Source organism: Procambarus clarkii, chromosome 64, assembly GCF_040958095.1.
Source record: "Procambarus clarkii isolate CNS0578487 chromosome 64, FALCON_Pclarkii_2.0, whole genome shotgun sequence".
In the NCBI taxonomy this organism is placed as follows: domain Eukaryota; kingdom Metazoa; phylum Arthropoda; class Malacostraca; order Decapoda; family Cambaridae; genus Procambarus; species Procambarus clarkii.
In genome coordinates, this window is record NC_091213.1 from 17,744,020 (window position 1) to 17,768,406 (window position 24,387).

Consider the following 24,387-nt stretch of genomic DNA (forward strand, 5'->3'; position numbering starts at 1 on the left):
AACCGGACACACTCGCACCCGGACAATCACAGGGGCACTCACACTCACACGGACACTCACAGGGATAAACACACACACAGACACACATCCATAGACACAAACTGTGATAAGAGAGACCATCTGAGGGGACACAGATGGCCTACTGGACCCACAGGTCAATATTTCAATATACATATATATATATATATAATATATTTTTAATAAATAAATAAATATATATATATATATATATATATATATATATATATATATATATATATATATGTTTATATATATGTCGTACCTAGTAGCCAGAATGCACTTCTCAGCTTACTATGCAAGACCCGATTTGCATAAAAAGCCAAGTTTTCATGAATTAATTCTTTTTCGGCTACCTAAAATACCTAACCTAACCTAACATAACTTTCTCGGCTACCAAACCTAACCTAACCTATAAAGATAGGTTAGGTTAGGTTAGGCAGGGTTCTTTAGGTTCGGTTTAGGTTAGGTAGAAATCTACAAAATTTTAACTCCAATTAAAAAAATTGACCTCATACATTAAGAAATGGGTAGCTTTATCATTTCATAAGAAAAAAATTAGAGAAAATATATTAATTCAGGACAACTTGGCTTTTTAAGCAAATCGAGCCTTGCATAGTAGGCCGAGTACGACGTTCTGGCAACTAGGTACAACATGTATATATATATATATATATATATATATATATATATATATATATATATATATATATATATATCGTACCTAGTAGCCAGAACGCACTTCTTGGCCTAGTATGCAAGGCACGATTTGCCTAATAAGCCAAGTTTTCCTGAATTTATAGATTTTTCGAATATTTTTCTTATGAAATGATAAAACTATCCATTTCATTATGTATGAGTTAAGTTCTTTTCCTTTGAGTTAAAACTAAGGTAGATATATAACCGAACCTAACCAACTCTAAAATGGTTAACATAAATTGATTGGAATATATATGTGGATGCTCGGTTAGTGTTACTGTAATTTATATAGGTAACGTTTGAATAACTTAGTTTCCCCTCATTGTCACATTTTTTGTTACTATTTCGCTGTTCACTCTCACTCTCTCTGAATCCCGTGGACTAATTGTGCTCACGTGTGTTTGTTTAATGTACGGTAACCATAGGCTTTTTACACAATAATTTGCAACTATTTGCAAAGAAACATTTCTAAAGATTATCGAAGTTTCTAATAAGTATTTTTTTTCCTAACTTACAAGTCAATCACACAGTACCTAACCTCAGTCAGAAACACTTTTCTTACTATATCTCGCAACGTCTTTTGCATATATATCCTATCTTAAATAATTAACTATTTTAATTCGTAACTGGCAACCCCCCTCCCCTCCAAAGCTTTCAAGGCCACCAAACATCATTCCTTTCCCTTAACCTCTCTCAAATTATCTCCTGCACCAATGCACAAACTAGGCGGCTTTATTGCTGAGTGGACGTCGCTCTCGACTCGTAATCCTAGCTCATTCGATCCCCCGGTGATGGTACAAACGGAAATCAGCAGAGTTTCTATCATTCTGACGTCCTCTGTTACCTAGCAGTAAATATGTATCTGGGCGTTAGACAGCTGTTACGGTCTGCTTCCTGGAAGTGTGTGTGTCAGTGTGAGTGTGGAATTTTTTTTTATTAGTTAATAATAATTGACTGATTGACAGTTGAGAGGCGGGCCGAAAGAGCAGAGCTCAACCCTCGCAACTACAACTAGGTGAACACAACTAGATAAATACTAGCCAACCACGATCTCGTGCAATCCACTACACACGCAACCCCCCCCCCCAACTCCCTAAATCACTCTACCGAAGTCATTAAAAATTTTAAACAAATCAATTAATACAACAAAAATACTAACTATAAATAAAGGATCCAAATTTGAGATATACAGCGACTCCAGCGTGGTCTAGTCGGAAGAGAACGTGTTCTCATCTGGATAGATTGGGATCGAGCCTGTCGGAACGGGTGTGTAACTGCAGGGCACAAATATTTGTGTGTCCCCTCCTGTAGCTGCCTCTGTTTCGACAGGTTCCCTGGATAGCTGGAATTGACCTGGCCCTTGGAAAGTGGGGAAGGGGTGAAATCCGTTGGGCCCACGGATGGAAACCTTGGATCCATGGACCTAGGGCAGGTCTAATCACCTGGGATTCGAACCCACGGTGGGAATAAGGGTGGAGATATGGGAAGGGGGGGGGGGGAAGGATGTTTCCTGGAACCAAACCTCACACAAACCAGGACACTCACACACACACCCTCACCCGAACACTCATAAGGGCACTCACACTCATAGACACCCATAGACTGTGGTAAGGGAGACCATCTGAGGGGACACAGATGGCCTCGTGGACCCACAGGTATAACCGGACACACTCGCACCCGGACAATCACAGGGGCACTCACACTCACACGGACACTCACAGGGATAAACACACACACAGACACACATCCATAGACACAAACTGTGATAAGAGAGACCATCTGAGGGGACACAGATGGCCTACTGGACCCACAGGTCAATATTTCAATATACATATATATATATATATATATATATATATATATAATATATTTTTAATAAATAAATAAATATATATATATATATATATATATATATATATATATATATATATATATATATATATATATATATATATATATATATATATATATATATATATATATATATATATATATATATATGTCGTACCTAGTAGCCAGAATGCACTTCTCAGCTTACTATGCAAGACCCGATTTGCATAAAAAGCCAAGTTTTCATGAATTAATTCTTTTTCGGCTACCTAAAATACCTAACCTAACCTAACATAACTTTCTCGGCTACCAAACCTAACCTAACCTATAAAGATAGGTTAGGTTAGGTTAGGCAGGGTTCTTTAGGTTCGGTTTAGGTTAGGTAGAAATCTACAAAATTTTAACTCCAATTAAAAAAATTGACCTCATACATTAAGAAATGGGTAGCTTTATCATTTCATAAGAAAAAAATTAGAGAAAATATATTAATTCAGGACAACTTGGCTTTTTAAGCAAATCGAGCCTTGCATAGTAGGCCGAGTACGACGTTCTGGCAACTAGGTACAACATGTATATATATATATATATATATATATATATATATATATATATATATATATATATATATCGTACCTAGTAGCCAGAACGCACTTCTTGGCCTAGTATGCAAGGCACGATTTGCCTAATAAGCCAAGTTTTCCTGAATTTATAGATTTTTCGAATATTTTTCTTATGAAATGATAAAACTATCCATTTCATTATGTATGAGTTAAGTTCTTTTCCTTTGAGTTAAAACTAAGGTAGATATATAACCGAACCTAACCAACTCTAAAATGGTTAACATAAATTGATTGGAATATATATGTGGATGCTCGGTTAGTGTTACTGTAATTTATATAGGTAACGTTTGAATAACTTAGTTTCCCCTCATTGTCACATTTTTTGTTACTATTTCGCTGTTCACTCTCACTCTCTCTGAATCCCGTGGACTAATTGTGCTCACGTGTGTTTGTTTAATGTACGGTAACCATAGGCTTTTTACACAATAATTTGCAACTATTTGCAAAGAAACATTTCTAAAGATTATCGAAGTTTCTAATAAGTATTTTTTTTCCTAACTTACAAGTCAATCACACAGTACCTAACCTCAGTCAGAAACACTTTTCTTACTATATCTCGCAACGTCTTTTGCATATATATCCTATCTTAAATAATTAACTATTTTAATTCGTAACTGGCAACCCCCCTCCCCTCCAAAGCTTTCAAGGCCACCAAACATCATTCCTTTCCCTTAACCTCTCTCAAATTATCTCCTGCACCAATGCACAAACTAGGCGGCTTTATTGCTGAGTGGACGTCGCTCTCGACTCGTAATCCTAGCTCATTCGATCCCCCGGTGATGGTACAAACGGAAATCAGCAGAGTTTCTATCATTCTGACGTCCTCTGTTACCTAGCAGTAAATATGTATCTGGGCGTTAGACAGCTGTTACGGTCTGCTTCCTGGAAGTGTGTGTGTCAGTGTGAGTGTGGAATTTTTTTTTATTAGTTAATAATAATTGACTGATTGACAGTTGAGAGGCGGGCCGAAAGAGCAGAGCTCAACCCTCGCAACTACAACTAGGTGAACACAACTAGATAAATACTAGCCAACCACGATCTCGTGCAATCCACTACACACGCAACCCCCCCCCCAACTCTTTAAATCACTCTACCGAAGTCATTAAAAATTTTAAACAAATCAATTAATACAACAAAAATACTAACTATAAATAAAGGATCCAAATTTGAGACATACAGCGACTCCAGCGTGGTCTAGTCGGAAGAGAACGTGTTCTCATCTGGATAGATTGGGATCGAGCCTGTCGGAACGGGTGTGTAACTGCAGGGCACAAATATTTGTGTGTCCCCTCCTGTAGCTGCCTCTGTTTCGACAGGTTCCCTGGATAGCTGGAATTGACCTGGCCCTTGGAAAGTGGGGAAGGGGTGAAATCCGTTGGGCCCACGGATGGAAACCTTGGATCCATGGACCTAGGGCAGGTCTAATCACCTGGGATTCGAACCCACGGTGGGAATAAGGGTGGAGATATGGGAAGGGGGGGGGGGGAAGGATGTTTCCTGGAACCAAACCTCACACAAACCAGGACACTCACACACACACCCTCACCCGAACACTCATAAGGGCACTCACACTCATAGACACCCATAGACTGTGGTAAGGGAGACCATCTGAGGGGACACAGATGGCCTCGTGGACCCACAGGTATAACCGGACACACTCGCACCCGGACAATCACAGGGGCACTCACACTCACACGGACACTCACAGGGATAAACACACACACAGACACACATCCATAGACACAAACTGTGATAAGAGAGACCATCTGAGGGGACACAGATGGCCTACTGGACCCACAGGTCAATATTTCAATATACATATATATATATATATAATATATTTTTAATAAATAAATAAATATATATATATATATATATATATATATATATATATATATATATATATATATATATATATATATATATATATGTTTATATATATGTCGTACCTAGTAGCCAGAATGCACTTCTCAGCTTACTATGCAAGACCCGATTTGCATAAAAAGCCAAGTTTTCATGAATTAATTCTTTTTCGGCTACCTAAAATACCTAACCTAACCTAACATAACTTTCTCGGCTACCAAACCTAACCTAACCTATAAAGATAGGTTAGGTTAGGTTAGGCAGGGTTCTTTAGGTTCGGTTTAGGTTAGGTAGAAATCTACAAAATTTTAACTCCAATTAAAAAAATTGACCTCATACATTAAGAAATGGGTAGCTTTATCATTTCATAAGAAAAAAATTAGAGAAAATATATTAATTCAGGACAACTTGGCTTTTTAAGCAAATCGAGCCTTGCATAGTAGGCCGAGTACGACGTTCTGGCAACTAGGTACAACATGTATATATATATATATATATATATATATATATATATATATATATATATATATCGTACCTAGTAGCCAGAACGCACTTCTTGGCCTAGTATGCAAGGCACGATTTGCCTAATAAGCCAAGTTTTCCTGAATTTATAGATTTTTCGAATATTTTTCTTATGAAATGATAAAACTATCCATTTCATTATGTATGAGTTAAGTTCTTTTCCTTTGAGTTAAAACTAAGGTAGATATATAACCGAACCTAACCAACTCTAAAATGGTTAACATAAATTGATTGGAATATATATGTGGATGCTCGGTTAGTGTTACTGTAATTTATATAGGTAACGTTTGAATAACTTAGTTTCCCCTCATTGTCACATTTTTTGTTACTATTTCGCTGTTCACTCTCACTCTCTCTGAATCCCGTGGACTAATTGTGCTCACGTGTGTTTGTTTAATGTACGGTAACCATAGGCTTTTTACACAATAATTTGCAACTATTTGCAAAGAAACATTTCTAAAGATTATCGAAGTTTCTAATAAGTATTTTTTTTCCTAACTTACAAGTCAATCACACAGTACCTAACCTCAGTCAGAAACACTTTTCTTACTATATCTCGCAACGTCTTTTGCATATATATCCTATCTTAAATAATTAACTATTTTAATTCGTAACTGGCAACCCCCCTCCCCTCCAAAGCTTTCAAGGCCACCAAACATCATTCCTTTCCCTTAACCTCTCTCAAATTATCTCCTGCACCAATGCACAAACTAGGCGGCTTTATTGCTGAGTGGACGTCGCTCTCGACTCGTAATCCTAGCTCATTCGATCCCCCGGTGATGGTACAAACGGAAATCAGCAGAGTTTCTATCATTCTGACGTCCTCTGTTACCTAGCAGTAAATATGTATCTGGGCGTTAGACAGCTGTTACGGTCTGCTTCCTGGAAGTGTGTGTGTCAGTGTGAGTGTGGAATTTTTTTTTATTAGTTAATAATAATTGACTGATTGACAGTTGAGAGGCGGGCCGAAAGAGCAGAGCTCAACCCTCGCAACTACAACTAGGTGAACACAACTAGATAAATACTAGCCAACCACGATCTCGTGCAATCCACTACACACGCAACCCCCCCCCCCAACTCCCTAAATCACTCTACCGAAGTCATTAAAAATTTTAAACAAATCAATTAATACAACAAAAATACTAACTATAAATAAAGGATCCAAATTTGAGATATACAGCGACTCCAGCGTGGTCTAGTCGGAAGAGAACGTGTTCTCATCTGGATAGATTGGGATCGAGCCTGTCGGAACGGGTGTGTAACTGCAGGGCACAAATATTTGTGTGTCCCCTCCTGTAGCTGCCTCTGTTTCGACAGGTTCCCTGGATAGCTGGAATTGACCTGGCCCTTGGAAAGTGGGGAAGGTGTGAAATCCGTTGGGCCCACGGATGGAAACCTTGGATCCATGGACCTAGGGCAGGTCTAATCACCTGGGATTCGAACCCACGGTGGGAATAAGGGTGGAGATATGGGAAGGGGGGGGGGGAAGGATGTTTCCTGGAACCAAACCTCACACAAACCAGGACACTCACACACACACCCTCACCCGAACACTCATAAGGGCACTCACACTCATAGACACCCATAGACTGTGGTAAGGGAGACCATCTGAGGGGACACAGATGGCCTCGTGGACCCACAGGTATAACCGGACACACTCGCACCCGGACAATCACAGGGGCACTCACACTCACACGGACACTCACAGGGATAAACACACACACAGACACACATCCATAGACACAAACTGTGATAAGAGAGACCATCTGAGGGGACACAGATGGCCTACTGGACCCACAGGTCAATATTTCAATATACATATATATATATATATATATATATATATAATATATTTTTAATAAATAAATAAATATATATATATATATATATATATATATATATATATATATATATATATATGTCGTACCTAGTAGCCAGAATGCACTTCTCAGCTTACTATGCAAGACCCGATTTGCATAAAAAGCCAAGTTTTCATGAATTAATTCTTTTTCGGCTACCTAAAATACCTAACCTAACCTAACATAACTTTCTCGGCTACCAAACCTAACCTAACCTATAAAGATAGGTTAGGTTAGGTTAGGCAGGGTTCTTTAGGTTCGGTTTAGGTTAGGTAGAAATCTACAAAATTTTAACTCCAATTAAAAAAATTGACCTCATACATTAAGAAATGGGTAGCTTTATCATTTCATAAGAAAAAAATTAGAGAAAATATATTAATTCAGGACAACTTGGCTTTTTAAGCAAATCGAGCCTTGCATAGTAGGCCGAGTACGACGTTCTGGCAACTAGGTACAACATGTATATATATATATATATATATATATATATATATATATATATATATATATATATATATATATATATATATATATATATATATATATATATATATATATATCGTACCTAGTAGCCAGAACGCACTTCTTGGCCTAGTATGCAAGGCACGATTTGCCTAATAAGCCAAGTTTTCCTGAATTTATAGATTTTTCGAATATTTTTCTTATGAAATGATAAAACTATCCATTTCATTATGTATGAGTTAAGTTCTTTTCCTTTGAGTTAAAACTAAGGTAGATATATAACCGAACCTAACCAACTCTAAAATGGTTAACATAAATTGATTGGAATATATATGTGGATGCTCGGTTAGTGTTACTGTAATTTATATAGGTAACGTTTGAATAACTTAGTTTCCCCTCATTGTCACATTTTTTGTTACTATTTCGCTGTTCACTCTCACTCTCTCTGAATCCCGTGGACTAATTGTGCTCACGTGTGTTTGTTTAATGTACGGTAACCATAGGCTTTTTACACAATAATTTGCAACTATTTGCAAAGAAACATTTCTAAAGATTATCGAAGTTTCTAATAAGTATTTTTTTTCCTAACTTACAAGTCAATCACACAGTACCTAACCTCAGTCAGAAACACTTTTCTTACTATATCTCGCAACGTCTTTTGCATATATATCCTATCTTAAATAATTAACTATTTTAATTCGTAACTGGCAACCCCCCTCCCCTCCAAAGCTTTCAAGGCCACCAAACATCATTCCTTTCCCTTAACCTCTCTCAAATTATCTCCTGCACCAATGCACAAACTAGGCGGCTTTATTGCTGAGTGGACGTCGCTCTCGACTCGTAATCCTAGCTCATTCGATCCCCCGGTGATGGTACAAACGGAAATCAGCAGAGTTTCTATCATTCTGACGTCCTCTGTTACCTAGCAGTAAATATGTATCTGGGCGTTAGACAGCTGTTACGGTCTGCTTCCTGGAAGTGTGTGTGTCAGTGTGAGTGTGGAATTTTTTTTTATTAGTTAATAATAATTGACTGATTGACAGTTGAGAGGCGGGCCGAAAGAGCAGAGCTCAACCCTCGCAACTACAACTAGGTGAACACAACTAGATAAATACTAGCCAACCACGATCTCGTGCAATCCACTACACACGCAACCCCCCCCCCAACTCTTTAAATCACTCTACCGAAGTCATTAAAAATTTTAAACAAATCAATTAATACAACAAAAATACTAACTATAAATAAAGGATCCAAATTTGAGACATACAGCGACTCCAGCGTGGTCTAGTCGGAAGAGAACGTGTTCTCATCTGGATAGATTGGGATCGAGCCTGTCGGAACGGGTGTGTAACTGCAGGGCACAAATATTTGTGTGTCCCCTCCTGTAGCTGCCTCTGTTTCGACAGGTTCCCTGGATAGCTGGAATTGACCTGGCCCTTGGAAAGTGGGGAAGGGGTGAAATCCGTTGGGCCCACGGATGGAAACCTTGGATCCATGGACCTAGGGCAGGTCTAATCACCTGGGATTCGAACCCACGGTGGGAATAAGGGTGGAGATATGGGAAGGGGGGGGGGAAGGATGTTTCCTGGAACCAAACCTCACACAAACCAGGACACTCACACACACACCCTCACCCGAACACTCATAAGGGCACTCACACTCATAGACACCCATAGACTGTGGTAAGGGAGACCATCTGAGGGGACACAGATGGCCTCGTGGACCCACAGGTATAACCGGACACACTCGCACCCGGACAATCACAGGGGCACTCACACTCACACGGACACTCACAGGGATAAACACACACACAGACACACATCCATAGACACAAACTGTGATAAGAGAGACCATCTGAGGGGACACAGATGGCCTACTGGACCCACAGGTCAATATTTCAATATACATATATATATATATAATATATTTTTAATAAATAAATAAATATATATATATATATATATATATATATATATATATATATATATATATATATATATATATATATATATATATATATATATATATATATATATATATATATATGTTTATATATATGTCGTACCTAGTAGCCAGAATGCACTTCTCAGCTTACTATGCAAGACCCGATTTGCATAAAAAGCCAAGTTTTCATGAATTATTTCTTTTTCGGCTACCTAAAATACCTAACCTAACCTAACATAACTTTCTCGGCTACCAAACCTAACCTAACCTATAAAGATAGGTTAGGTTAGGTTAGGCAGGGTTCTTTAGGTTCGGTTTAGGTTAGGTAGAAATCTACAAAATTTTAACTCCAATTAAAAAAATTGACCTCATACATTAAGAAATGGGTAGCTTTATCATTTCATAAGAAAAAAATTAGAGAAAATATATTAATTCAGGACAACTTGGCTTTTTAAGCAAATCGAGCCTTGCATAGTAGGCCGAGTACGACGTTCTGGCAACTAGGTACAACATGTATATATATATATATATATATATATATATATATATATATATATATATATATATATATATATATATATATATATATATATATATATATATATATATATATATATATCGTACCTAGTAGCCAGAACGCACTTCTTGGCCTAGTATGCAAGGCACGATTTGCCTAATAAGCCAAGTTTTCCTGAATTTATAGATTTTTCGAATATTTTTCTTATGAAATGATAAAACTATCCATTTCATTATGTATGAGTTAAGTTCTTTTCCTTTGAGTTAAAACTAAGGTAGATATATAACCGAACCTAACCAACTCTAAAATGGTTAACATAAATTGATTGGAATATATATGTGGATGCTCGGTTAGTGTTACTGTAATTTATATAGGTAACGTTTGAATAACTTAGTTTCCCCTCATTGTCACATTTTTTGTTACTATTTCGCTGTTCACTCTCACTCTCTCTGAATCCCGTGGACTAATTGTGCTCACGTGTGTTTGTTTAATGTACGGTAACCATAGGCTTTTTACACAATAATTTGCAACTATTTGCAAAGAAACATTTCTAAAGATTATCGAAGTTTCTAATAAGTATTTTTTTTCCTAACTTACAAGTCAATCACACAGTACCTAACCTCAGTCAGAAACACTTTTCTTACTATATCTCGCAACGTCTTTTGCATATATATCCTATCTTAAATAATTAACTATTTTAATTCGTAACTGGCAACCCCCCTCCCCTCCAAAGCTTTCAAGGCCACCAAACATCATTCCTTTCCCTTAACCTCTCTCAAATTATCTCCTGCACCAATGCACAAACTAGGCGGCTTTATTGCTGAGTGGACGTCGCTCTCGACTCGTAATCCTAGCTCATTCGATCCCCCGGTGATGGTACAAACGGAAATCAGCAGAGTTTCTATCATTCTGACGTCCTCTGTTACCTAGCAGTAAATATGTATCTGGGCGTTAGACAGCTGTTACGGTCTGCTTCCTGGAAGTGTGTGTGTCAGTGTGAGTGTGGAATTTTTTTTTATTAGTTAATAATAATTGACTGATTGACAGTTGAGAGGCGGGCCGAAAGAGCAGAGCTCAACCCTCGCAACTACAACTAGGTGAACACAACTAGATAAATACTAGCCAACCACGATCTCGTGCAATCCACTACACACGCAACCCCCCCCCCCAACTCCCTAAATCACTCTACCGAAGTCATTAAAAATTTTAAACAAATCAATTAATACAACAAAAATACTAACTATAAATAAAGGATCCAAATTTGAGACATACAGCGACTCCAGCGTGGTCTAGTCGGAAGAGAACGTGTTCTCATCTGGATAGATTGGGATCGAGCCTGTCGGAACGGGTGTGTAACTGCAGGGCACAAATATTTGTGTGTCCCCTCCTGTAGCTGCCTCTGTTTCGACAGGTTCCCTGGATAGCTGGAATTGACCTGGCCCTTGGAAAGTGGGGAAGGGGTGAAATCCGTTGGGCCCACGGATGGAAACCTTGGATCCATGGACCTAGGGCAGGTCTAATCACCTGGGATTCGAACCCACGGTGGGAATAAGGGTGGAGATATGGGAAGGGGGGGGGGGGAAGGATGTTTCCTGGAACCAAACCTCACACAAACCAGGACACTCACACACACACCCTCACCCGAACACTCATAAGGGCACTCACACTCATAGACACCCATAGACTGTGGTAAGGGAGACCATCTGAGGGGACACAGATGGCCTCGTGGACCCACAGGTATAACCGGACACACTCGCACCCGGACAATCACAGGGGCACTCACACTCACACGGACACTCACAGGGATAAACACACACACAGACACACATCCATAGACACAAACTGTGATAAGAGAGACCATCTGAGGGGACACAGATGGCCTACAGGACCCACAGGTCAATATTTCAATATACATATATATATATATATAATATATTTTTAATAAATAAATAAATAAATATATATATATATATATATATATATATATATATATATATATATATATATATATATATATATGTTTATATATATGTCGTACCTAGTAGCCAGAATGCACTTCTCAGCTTACTATGCAAGACCCGATTTGCATAAAAAGCCAAGTTTTCATGAATTAATTCTTTTTCGGCTACCTAAAATACCTAACCTAACCTAACATAACTTTCTCGGCTACCAAACCTAACCTAACCTATAAAGATAGGTTAGGTTAGGTTAGGCAGGGTTCTTTAGGTTCGGTTTAGGTTAGGTAGAAATCTACAAAATTTTAACTCCAATTAAAAAAATTGACCTCATACATTAAGAAATGGGTAGCTTTATCATTTCATAAGAAAAAAATTAGAGAAAATATATTAATTCAGGACAACTTGGCTTTTTAAGCAAATCGAGCCTTGCATAGTAGGCCGAGTACGACGTTCTGGCAACTAGGTACAACATGTATATATATATATATATATATATATATATATATATATATATATATATATATATATATATATATATATATATATATATATATATATCGTACCTAGTAGCCAGAACGCACTTCTTGGCCTAGTATGCAAGGCACGATTTGCCTAATAAGCCAAGTTTTCCTGAATTTATAGATTTTTCGAATATTTTTCTTATGAAATGATAAAACTATCCATTTCATTATGTATGAGTTAAGTTCTTTTCCTTTGAGTTAAAACTAAGGTAGATATATAACCGAACCTAACCAACTCTAAAATGGTTAACATAAATTGATTGGAATATATATGTGGATGCTCGGTTAGTGTTACTGTAATTTATATAGGTAACGTTTGAATAACTTAGTTTCCCCTCATTGTCACATTTTTTGTTACTATTCCGCTGTTCACTCTCACTCTCTCTGAATCCCGTGGACTAATTGTGCTCACGTGTGTTTGTTTAATGTACGGTAACCATAGGCTTTTTACACAATAATTTGCAACTATTTGCAAAGAAACATTTCTAAAGATTATCGAAGTTTCTAATAAGTATTTTTTTTCCTAACTTACAAGTCAATCACACAGTACCTAACCTCAGTCAGAAACACTTTTCTTACTATATCTCGCAACGTCTTTTGCATATATATCCTATCTTAAATAATTAACTATTTTAATTCGTAACTGGCAACCCCCCTCCCCTCCAAAGCTTTCAAGGCCACCAAACATCATTCCTTTCCCTTAACCTCTCTCAAATTATCTCCTGCACCAATGCACAAACTAGGCGGCTTTATTGCTGAGTGGACGTCGCTCTCGACTCGTAATCCTAGCTCATTCGATCCCCCGGTGATGGTACAAACGGAAATCAGCAGAGTTTCTATCATTCTGACGTCCTCTGTTACCTAGCAGTAAATATGTATCTGGGCGTTAGACAGCTGTTACGGTCTGCTTCCTGGAAGTGTGTGTGTCAGTGTGAGTGTGGAATTTTTTTTTATTAGTTAATAATAATTGACTGATTGACAGTTGAGAGGCGGGCCGAAAGAGCAGAGCTCAACCCTCGCAACTACAACTAGGTGAACACAACTAGATAAATACTAGCCAACCACGATCTCGTGCAATCCACTACACACGCAACCCCCCCCCCCCCAACTCCCTAAATCACTCTACCGAAGTCATTAAAAATTTTAAACAAATCAATTAATACAACAAAAATACTAACTATAAATAAAGGATCCAAATTTGAGACATACAGCGACTCCAGCGTGGTCTAGTCGGAAGAGAACGTGTTCTCATCTGGATAGATTGGGATCGAGCCTGTCGGAACGGGTGTGTAACTGCAGGGCACAAATATTTGTGTGTCCCCTCCTGTAGCTGCCTCTGTTTCGACAGGTTCCCTGGATAGCTGGAATTGACCTGGCCCTTGGAAAGTGGGGAAGGGGTGAAATCCGTTGGGCCCACGGATGGAAACCTTGGATCCATGGACCTAGGGCAGGTCTAATCACCTGGGATTCGAACCCACGGTGGGAATAAGGGTGGAGATATGGGAAGGGGGGGGGGGGGAAGGATGTTTCCTGGAACCAAACCTCACACAAACCAGGACACTCACACACACACCCTCACCCGAACACTCATAAGGGCACTCACACTCATAGACACCCATAGACTGTGGTAAGGGAGACCATCTGAGGGGACACAGATGGCCTCGTGGACCCACAGGTATAACCGGACACACTCGCACCCGGACAATCACAGGGGCACTCACACTCACACGGACACTCACAGGGATAAACACACACACAGACACACATCCATAGACACAAACTGTGATAAGAGAGACCATCTGAGGGGACACAGATGGCCTACTGGACCCACAGGTCAATATTTCAATATACATATATATATATATATAATATATTTTTAATAAATAAATAAATATATATATATATATATATATATATATATATATATATATATATATATATATATATATATATATATATATATATATATATATATATATATATATATATGTTTATATATATGTCGTACCTAGTAGCCAGAATGCACTTCTCAGCTTACTATGCAAGACCCGATTTGCATAAAAAGCCAAGTTTTCATGAATTAATTCTTTTTCGGCTACCTAAAATACCTAACCTAACCTAACATAACTTTCTCGGCAACCAAACCTAACCTAACCTATAAAGATAGGTTAGGTTAGGTTAGGCAGGGTTCTTTAGGTTCGGTTTAGGTTAGGTAGAAATCTACAAAATTTTAACTCCAATTAAAAAAATTGACCTCATACATTAAGAAATGGGTAGCTTTATCATTTCATAAGAAAAAAATTAGAGAAAATATATTAATTCAGGACAACTTGGCTTTTTAAGCAAATCGAGCCTTGCATAGTAGGCCGAGTACGACGTTCTGGCAACTAGGTACAACATGTATATATATATATATATATATATATATATATATATATATATATATATATATATATATATATATATATATATATATATATATATATATATATATATATGTCGTACCTAATAGCCAGAACGCACTTCTCAGCCTACTATTCAAGGCCCGATTTGCCTAATAAGCCAAGTTTTCATGAATTAATGTTTTTTCGTCTACCTAACCTACCTAACCTAACCTAACCTAGCTTTTTTTGGCTACCTAACCTAACCTTACCTATAAATATAGGTTAGGTTAGGTTAGGTAGGGTTGGTTAGGTTCGGTCATATATCTACGTTAATTTTAACTCCAATAAAAAAAAATTGACCTCATACATAGAGAAAAGGGTTGCTTTATCATTTCATAAGAAAAAAATTATAGTAAATATATTAATTCAGAAAAACTTGGCTTATTAGGCAAATCGAGCCTTGAATAGTAGGCTGAGAAGTGAGTTCTGGCTACTAGGTACGACATATATATATATATATATATATATATATATATATATATATATATATATATATATATATATATATATATATATATATATATATATATATCGTACCTAGTAGCCAGAACGCACTTCTTGGCCTAGTATGCAAGGCACGATTTGCCTAATAAGCCAAGTTTTCCTGAATTTATAGATTTTTCGAATATTTTTCTTATGAAATGATAAAACTATCCATTTCATTATGTATGAGTTAAGTTCTTTTCCTTTGAGTTAAAACTAAGGTAGATATATAACCGAACCTAACCAACTCTAAAATGGTTAACATAAATTGATTGGAATATATATGTGGATGCTCGGTTAGTGTTACTGTAATTTATATAGGTAACGTTTGAATAACTTAGTTTCCCCTCATTGTCACATTTTTTGTTACTATTCCGCTGTTCACTCTCACTCTCTCTGAATCCCGTGGACTAATTGTGCTCACGTGTGTTTGTTTAATGTACGGTAACCATAGGCTTTTTACACAATAATTTGCAACTATTTGCAAAGAAACATTTCTAAAGATTATCGAAGTTTCTAATAAGTATTTTTTTTCCTAACTTACAAGTCAATCACACAGTACCTAACCTCAGTCAGAAACACTTTTCTTACTATATCTCGCAACGTCTTTTGCATATATATCCTATCTTAAATAATTAACTATTTTAATTCGTAACTGGCAACCCCCCTCCCCTCCAAAGCTTTCAAGGCCACCAAACATCATTCCTTTCCCTTAACCTCTCTCAAATTATCTCCTGCACCAATGCACAAACTAGGCGGCTTTATTGCTGAGTGGACGTCGCTCTCGACTCGTAATCCTAGCTCATTCGATCCCCCGGTGATGGTACAAACGGAAATCAGCAGAGTTTCTATCATTCTGACGTCCTCTGTTACCTAGCAGTAAATATGTATCTGGGCGTTAGACAGCTGTTACGGTCTGCTTCCTGGAAGTGTGTGTGTCAGTGTGAGTGTGGAATTTTTTTTTATTAGTTAATAATAATTGACTGATTGACAGTTGAGAGGCGGGCCGAAAGAGCAGAGCTCAACCCTCGCAACTACAACTAGGTGAACACAACTAGATAAATACTAGCCAACCACGATCTCGTGCAATCCACTACACACGCAACCCCCCCCCCCCCAACTCCCTAAATCACTCTACCGAAGTCATTAAAAATTTTAAACAAATCAATTAATACAACAAAAATACTAACTATAAATAAAGGATCCAAATTTGAGACATACAGCGACTCCAGCGTGGTCTAGTCGGAAGAGAACGTGTTCTCATCTGGATAGATTGGGATCGAGCCTGTCGGAACGGGTGTGTAACTGCAGGGCACAAATATTTGTGTGTCCCCTCCTGTAGCTGCCTCTGTTTCGACAGGTTCCCTGGATAGCTGGAATTGACCTGGCCCTTGGAAAGTGGGGAAGGGGTGAAATCCGTTGGGCCCACGGATGGAAACCTTGGATCCATGGACCTAGGGCAGGTCTAATCACCTGGGATTCGAACCCACGGTGGGAATAAGGGTGGAGATATGGGAAGGGGGGGGGGGGAAGGATGTTTCCTGGAACCAAACCTCACACAAACCAGGACACTCACACACACACCCTCACCCGAACACTCATAAGGGCACTCACACTCATAGACACCCATAGACTGTGGTAAGGGAGACCATCTGAGGGGACACAGATGGCCTCGTGGACCCACAGGTATAACCGGACACACTCGCACCCGGACAATCACAGGGGCACTCACACTCACACGGACACTCACAGGGATAAACACACACACAGACACACATCCATAGACACAAACTGTGATAAGAGAGACCATCTGAGGGGACACAGATGGCCTACTGGACCCACAGGTCAATATTTCAATATACATATATATATATATATAATATATTTTTAATAAATAAATAAATATATATATATATATATATATATATATATATATATATATATATATATATATATATATATATATATATATATATATATATATATATATATATATATATGTTTATATATATGTCGTACCTAGTAGCCAGAATGCACTTCTCAGCTTACTATGCAAGACCCGATTTGCATAAAAAGCCAAGTTTTCATGAATTAATTCTTTTTCGGCTACCTAAAATACCTAACCTAACCTAACATAACTTTCTCGGCAACCAAACCTAACCTAACCTATAAAGATAGGTTAGGTTAGGTTAGGCAGGGTTCTTTAGGTTCGGTTTAGGTTAGGTAGAAATCTACAAAATTTTAACTCCAATTAAAAAAATTGACCTCATACATTAAGAAATGGGTAGCTTTATCATTTCATAAGAAAAAAATTAGAGAAAATATATTAATTCAGGACAACTTGGCTTTTTAAGCAAATCGAGCCTTGCATAGTAGGCCGAGTACGACGTTCTGGCAACTAGGTACAACATGTATATATATATATATATATATATATATATATATATATATATATATATATATATATATATATATATATATATATATATATATATATATATATATATGTCGTACCTAATAGCCAGAACGCACTTCTCAGCCTACTATTCAAGGCCCGATTTGCCTAATAAGCCAAGTTTTCATGAATTAATGTTTTTTCGTCTACCTAACCTACCTAACCTAACCTAACCTAGCTTTTTTTGGCTACCTAACCTAACCTTACCTATAAATATAGGTTAGGTTAGGTTAGGTAGGGTTGGTTAGGTTCGGTCATATATCTACGTTAATTTTAACTCCAATAAAAAAAAATTGACCTCATACATAGAGAAAAGGGTTGCTTTATCATTTCATAAGAAAAAAATTATAGTAAATATATTAATTCAGAAAAACTTGGCTTATTAGGCAAATCGAGCCTTGAATAGTAGGCTGAGAAGTGAGTTCTGGCTACTAGGTACGACATATATATATATATATATATATATATATATATATATATATATATATATATATATATATATATATATATATATATATATATATATATCGTACCTAGTAGCCAGAACGCACTTCTTGGCCTAGTATGCAAGGCACGATTTGCCTAATAAGCCAAGTTTTCCTGAATTTATAGATTTTTCGAATATTTTTCTTATGAAATGATAAAACTATCCATTTCATTATGTATGAGTTAAGTTCTTTTCCTTTGAGTTAAAACTAAGGTAGATATATAACCGAACCTAACCAACTCTAAAATGGTTAACATAAATTGATTGGAATATATATGTGGATGCTCGGTTAGTGTTACTGTAATTTATATAGGTAACGTTTGAATAACTTAGTTTCCCCTCATTGTCACATTTTTTGTTACTATTTCGCTGTTCACTCTCACTCTCTCTGAATCCCGTGGACTAATTGTGCTCACGTGTGTTTGTTTAATGTACGGTAACCATAGGCTTTTTACACAATAATTTGCAACTATTTGCAAAGAAACATTTCTAAAGATTATCGAAGTTTCTAATAAGTATTTTTTTTCCTAACTTACAAGTCAATCACACAGTACCTAACCTCAGTCAGAAACACTTTTCTTACTATATCTCGCAACGTCTTTTGCATATATATCCTATCTTAAATAATTAACTATTTTAATTCGTAACTGGCAACCCCCCTCCCCTCCAAAGCTTTCAAGGCCACCAAACATCATTCCTTTCCCTTAACCTCTCTCAAATTATCTCCTGCACCAATGCACAAACTAGGCGGCTTTATTGCTGAGTGGACGTCGCTCTCGACTCGTAATCCTAGCTCATTCGATCCCCCGGTGATGGTACAAACGGAAATCAGCAGAGTTTCTATCATTCTGACGTCCTCTGTTACCTAGCAGTAAATATGTATCTGGGCGTTAGACAGCTGTTACGGTCTGCTTCCTGGAAGTGTGTGTGTCAGTGTGAGTGTGGAATTTTTTTTTATTAGTTAATAATAATTGACTGATTGACAGTTGAGAGGCGGGCCGAAAGAGCAGAGCTCAACCCTCGCAACTACAACTAGGTGAACACAACTAGATAAATACTAGCCAACCACGATCTCGTGCAATCCACTACACACGCAACCCCCCCCCCCAACTCCCTAAATCACTCTACCGAAGTCATTAAAAATTTTAAACAAATCAATTAATACAACAAAAATACTAACTATAAATAAAGGATCCAAATTTGAGATATACAGCGACTCCAGCGTGGTCTAGTCGGAAGAGAACGTGTTCTCATCTGGATAGATTGGGATCGAGCCTGTCGGAACGGGTGTGTAACTGCAGGGCACAAATATTTGTGTGTCCCCTCCTGTAGCTGCCTCTGTTTCGACAGGTTCCCTGGATAGCTGGAATTGACCTGGCCCTTGGAAAGTGGGGAAGGGGTGAAATCCGTTGGGCCCACGGATGGAAACCTTGGATCCATGGACCTAGGGCAGGTCTAATCACCTGGGATTCGAACCCACGGTGGGAATAAGGGTGGAGATATGGGAAGGGGGGGGGGGAAGGATGTTTCCTGGAACCAAACCTCACACAAACCAGGACACTCACACACACACCCTCACCCGAACACTCATAAGGGCACTCACACTCATAGACACCCATAGACTGTGGTAAGGGAGACCATCTGAGGGGACACAGATGGCCTCGTGGACCCACAGGTATAACCGGACACACTCGCACCCGGACAATCACAGGGGCACTCACACTCACACGGACACTCACAGGGATAAACACACACACAGACACACATCCATAGACACAAACTGTGATAAGAGAGACCATCTGAGGGGACACAGATGGCCTACTGGACCCACAGGTCAATATTTCAATATACATATATATATATATATATATAATATATTTTTAATAAATAAATAAATATATATATATATATATATATATATATATATATATATATATATATATATATATATATATATATATATATATGTTTATATATATGTCGTACCTAGTAGCCAGAATGCACTTCTCAGCTTACTATGCAAGACCCGATTTGCATAAAAAGCCAAGTTTTCATGAATTAATTCTTTTTCGGCTACCTAAAATACCTAACCTAACCTAACATAACTTTCTCGGCTACCAAACCTAACCTAACCTATAAAGATAGGTTAGGTTAGGTTAGGCAGGGTTCTTTAGGTTCGGTTTAGGTTAGGTAGAAATCTACAAAATTTTAACTCCAATTAAAAAAATTGACCTCATACATTAAGAAATGGGTAGCTTTATCATTTCATAAGAAAAAAATTAGAGAAAATATATTAATTCAGGACAACTTGGCTTTTTAAGCAAATCGAGCCTTGCATAGTAGGCCGAGTACGACGTTCTGGCAACTAGGTACAACATGTATATATATATATATATATATATATATATATATATATATATATATATATATATATATATATATATATATATATATATATATATATATATATATATATATATATATATATATATATATATCGTACCTAGTAGCCAGAACGCACTTCTTGGCCTAGTATGCAAGGCACGATTTGCCTAATAAGCCAAGTTTTCCTGAATTTATAGATTTTTCGAATATTTTTCTTATGAAATGATAAAACTATCCATTTCATTATGTATGAGTTAAGTTCTTTTCCTTTGAGTTAAAACTAAGGTAGATATATAACCGAACCTAACCAACTCTAAAATGGTTAACATAAATTGATTGGAATATATATGTGGATGCTCGGTTAGTGTTACTGTAATTTATATAGGTAACGTTTGAATAACTTAGTTTCCCCTCATTGTCACATTTTTTGTTACTATTTCGCTGTTCACTCTCACTCTCTCTGAATCCCGTGGACTAATTGTGCTCACGTGTGTTTGTTTAATGTACGGTAACCATAGGCTTTTTACACAATAATTTGCAACTATTTGCAAAGAAACATTTCTAAAGATTATCGAAGTTTCTAATAAGTATTTTTTTTCCTAACTTACAAGTCAATCACACAGTACCTAACCTCAGTCAGAAACACTTTTCTTACTATATCTCGCAACGTCTTTTGCATATATATCCTATCTTAAATAATTAACTATTTTAATTCGTAACTGGCAACCCCCCTCCCCTCCAAAGCTTTCAAGGCCACCAAACATCATTCCTTTCCCTTAACCTCTCTCAAATTATCTCCTGCACCAATGCACAAACTAGGCGGCTTTATTGCTGAGTGGACGTCGCTCTCGACTCGTAATCCTAGCTCATTCGATCCCCCGGTGATGGTACAAACGGAAATCAGCAGAGTTTCTATCATTCTGACGTCCTCTGTTACCTAGCAGTAAATATGTATCTGGGCGTTAGACAGCTGTTACGGTCTGCTTCCTGGAAGTGTGTGTGTCAGTGTGAGTGTGGAATTTTTTTTTATTAGTTAATAATAATTGACTGATTGACAGTTGAGAGGCGGGCCGAAAGAGCAGAGCTCAACCCTCGCAACTACAACTAGGTGAACACAACTAGATAAATACTAGCCAACCACGATCTCGTGCAATCCACTACACACGCAACCCCCCCCCCCAACTCCCTAAATCACTCTACCGAAGTCATTAAAAATTTTAAACAAATCAATTAATACAACAAAAATACTAACTATAAATAAAGGATCCAAATTTGAGACATACAGCGACTCCAGCGTGGTCTAGTCGGAAGAGAACGTGTTCTCATCTGGATAGATTGGGATCGAGCCTGTCGGAACGGGTGTGTAACTGCAGGGCACAAATATTTGTGTGTCCCCTCCTGTAGCTGCCTCTGTTTCGACAGGTTCCCTGGATAGCTGGAATTGACCTGGCCCTTGGAAAGTGGGGAAGGGGTGAAATCCGTTGGGCCCACGGATGGAAACCTTGGATCCATGGACCTAGGGCAGGTCTAATCACCTGGGATTCGAACCCACGGTGGGAATAAGGGTGGAGATATGGGAAGGGGGGGGGGAAGGATGTTTCCTGGAACCAAACCTCACACAAACCAGGACACTCACACACACACCCTCACCCGAACACTCATAAGGGCACTCACACTCATAGACACCCATAGACTGTGGTAAGGGAGACCATCTGAGGGGACACAGATGGCCTCGTGGACCCACAGGTATAACCGGACACACTCGCACCCGGACAATCACAGGGGCACTCACACTCACACGGACACTCACAGGGATAAACACACACACAGACACACATCCATAGACACAAACTGTGATAAGAGAGACCATCTGAGGGGACACAGATGGCCTACTGGACCCACAGGTCAATATTTCAATATACATATATATATATATAATATATTTTTAATAAATAAATAAATATATATATATATATATATATATATATATATATATATATATATATATATATATATATATATGTTTATATATATGTCGTACCTAGTAGCCAGAATGCACTTCTCAGCTTACTATGCAAGACCCGATTTGCATAAAAAGCCAAGTTTTCATGAATTAATTCTTTTTCGGCTACCTAAAATACCTAACCTAACCTAACATAACTTTCTCGGCTACCAAACCTAACCTAACCTATAAAGATAGGTTAGGTTAGGTTAGGCAGGGTTCTTTAGGTTCGGTTTAGGTTAGGTAGAAATCTACAAAATTTTAACTCCAATTAAAAAAATTGACCTCATACATTAAGAAATGGGTAGCTTTATCATTTCATAAGAAAAAAATTAGAGAAAATATATTAATTCAGGACAACTTGGCTTTTTAAGCAAATCGAGCCTTGCATAGTAGGCCGAGTACGACGTTCTGGCAACTAGGTACAACATGTATATATATATATATATATATATATATATATATATATATATATATATATATATGTCGTACCTAGTAGCCAGAACTCACTTCTCAGCCTACTATTCAAGGCCCGATTTGCCTAATAAGCAAAGTTTTCCTGAATTAATATATTTACTATAATTTTTTTCTTATGAAATGATAAAGCAACCCTTTTCTCTATGTATGAGGTCAATTTTTTTTATTGGAGTTAAAATTAACGTAGATATATGACCGAACCTAACCAACCCTACCTAACCTAACCTAACCTATATTTATAGGTAAGGTTAGGTTAGGTAGCCAAAAAAAGCTAGGTTAGGTTAGGTTAGGTAGGTTAGGTAGACGAAAAAACATTAATTCATGAAAACTTGGCTTATTAGGCAAATCGGGCCTTGAATAGTAGGCTGAGAAGTGAGTTCTGGCTATTAGGTACGACATATATATATATATATATATATATATATATATATATATATATATATATATATATATATATATATATATATATATATATATATATATATATATATATATATATATATATATATATATATATATATCGTACCTAGTAGCCAGAACGCACTTCTTGGCCTAGTATGCAAGGCACGATTTGCCTAATAAGCCAAGTTTTCCTGAATTTATAGATTTTTCGAATATTTTTCTTATGAAATGATAAAACTATCCATTTCATTATGTATGAGTTAAGTTCTTTTCCTTTGAGTTAAAACTAAGGTAGATATATAACCGAACCTAACCAACTCTAAAATGGTTAACATAAATTGATTGGAATATATATGTGGATGCTCGGTTAGTGTTACTGTAATTTATATAGGTAACGTTTGAATAACTTAGTTTCCCCTCATTGTCACATTTTTTGTTA